Here is a 2,708-nt window from a genome sequence, read left to right on the forward strand (position 1 = left end):
AGCTAAGTCACAGCAGATGAGGATGGGAAAGTAGATTCTCTGTCTTTTTGAGAGGCAGAAAGCAAGACCAGGTGTGGTGGATCAGAAGCAAAGCAGCAGGTAAGAACAGCAAGGGGCTTGTCCGAAGCATAGTTGAACATTAAACAACTGAAACCTCCTTCTCCCCCCTTCCCAACACCAATTAAAAATATATTGTTAAAATTACTTTGAGGAAAATGCAAACAGAAGCTAGAGAGACATAAGAAGAACAATCGAGAGGAAGGCAGGGGCCAGTTTGAAGTGGATCAGAGGAGGTTGGGAGAGCTACGAAGTGTGTTAAAAGCACTGAACAGCTGAAGTGGGGGGGGGAGAAGGGAAAAAAAAAAAAAAAAGACCACACAGGGTGTGTGACATTTCCTGTCAAATACAGACTTCTTGTAGCTGGATCTTTGAATTTTGGTCAGACAGCCCTTGCTGAATATATTTAACTGTGTTCCATGTCAACATGCATTAATAGTCCTTAAAACCTAATGGAAGTGTTTTCTCAACCAGTGGGAAAGGGCTGATTGCCTTCGTGTCACGTTGACACGGAAATGTGCCTAGCTTGCTTAATATTTCACCTACAAAGTCATGCATTAGATTCTTTACTGCTTCTGAGCACAATTCAGGGCTTCACAAGACTGTTTTCTTAACAGAAAGGCTGAAATTTATTTTTTTTAAAAATTGTTCTTCCAATTTTACCAGGTTGGTGTTAAAGGCCTCATCCAAAGCCTAGTCAAATCAATGAATAGTCTCCCCTGGGCCCTCCCTTCCCAAGCACTTTTCATTTTTATCTATTGGTTAAAAACTTTGCACAGAAGTATAAAGAAAAAGCTGCATGCAGGAGCTTTAAAAATGATTTTTCAAAGTAGTCAGTTTCAGTAAACCAACAGAGAAGATGAGCGTCTCCGTGGTCATTTTACATAGAGGAAAATATTCCCAACTGGGAAAAATAAAATAGGGAGGAAAAAAGAACATGCAGAAAGTATGACATGCCCTTTGCTATGAGATGGCATTTGTACATTTTCCATGCAGAATATGGAGAGGAGAGAGGATAGCGGGTGATACACCCCATGAAAAACATGAAAACAGCTTATTTCATAGGTACAGCACCAAATATTGTAACGTGCCACCTTGGAAGTTCGAGGCACCGACATTTCGGTTACCTGCATCACACAGTGGTGGGGTGCGGGGGAAATGCAGCCATCCCTTTTATTTATACAGTGGAGAACAAGGGACAGACAGAGAAGCGTACTGTGGAGCCAATATCCATCTATCTCTATTTTCTTTGCCTGGTTTCTGATGGCTTTGCCTTCATTGTGCCATTACAGATGAAGGGCATCATCCAGGTCAAAATCTTATGCCCCGTGTTTATGAAAAATGCATTCACATTTGTGAACTGGAGTTCTCTGATATTGCGAATGCTTTTATACCCTTTCTCTCTCAGCTTTCAGCAACTGAAGCCCAAGGCAATGATTAGCAATCCTTGCAACTCAAACTTAACACTATAGGCGAGAACTCCTGCCAGTTTATCTGGCAAAAATTCAGCTGGTCACAACAGCGCACCTAATAACTTGAGCATGCAACACATTATGTTCCTAAGGCAGTGGTAATTAACAGTGCAAATAGAAAGAAAGAGATTAGGAGTTTCACGGCTAGCAAATCTTCCCCTGAAAAAGGTTTGCTTACATCAAGCCACTAAACCTTTTAACTTTTTTAAACCAAAGTAATCACACCTACTGTAATTACTACGGGGCCTGACACAAAGCTTGTTGGACTTACCGTGAGCTCCACACACAGATCGTACAAGACACTGCTCCAAAAACCCAGTTATCTAGCCATCCATCCATCCATCCATGAATGGCACATGCTACATGCCCCCGGTGGCGGGGGGGGCACAGCTGTGCTGGTGGTGCTGGGAGCTCGGCAGCGGTAAGCTGGGAGCTCCTGCAGACGCCACTGATGATGGCAGTGGGGTGGAGGGTGGCAAGCACCAACCAGCGGTTGGTGACCACCCGCAGCTGCCGCCAGCAGTGGCCAGCAGCAATTGTGCACCGCCGTGCTCAGGGGTGCATGTGCACCCCCTATGCATCGCCCCTCTAACTATCCATGCATCCAAGGTAAGTAATACAGAGAAACAAGCAGCAGGTTTTTCTCAGCTGGCGCCATGAAATCTAATATAATAGATTCTATTCGCATCGTATTTTTCTGTCCTTACATCTCTTTATTTCCTACAACGAGAGTAAAGCTGTAGCTCTGGGTCACATACAGGCAGCCACGACACAACCGTCTAATGGACAATGTCAAGTGAATTTTTTTTTTGTCAAGGTAGAAAACCTCTCCTTTAAAGCATCTGTTGTAACAACACTGCAGGTGGAGGCGGACATTGGAAGTGTATCATTTATGCGGAGGTAGTACCTACACGCCTCGCCCAAGGTGAAGTCTCGCTGTGCTAGGCGCTGTACAGATAAACAGTAACCGGCAGACACTGGTCACAAAGCACCTACGACTCTAGTAACGCAATTCATTTCAGGCTTGAACTTAGTAAACCAAACTCTCTCTGCAATAATTCAATAACTGGAGAAAGAGGTGAGCTCCCTGCCCAAACCAGGGGAAAGGCTGACCCATTTATGATCCAAGTTATGACTCTTTGTGACAAATTAATGGTTGCTAGACATTAGGCATTTATG

Source organism: Gavialis gangeticus, unplaced genomic scaffold (genome assembly GCF_001723915.1).
Source record: "Gavialis gangeticus isolate Ggan-Ray unplaced genomic scaffold, GavGan_comp1, whole genome shotgun sequence".
NCBI lineage: Eukaryota > Metazoa > Chordata > Crocodylia > Gavialidae > Gavialis > Gavialis gangeticus.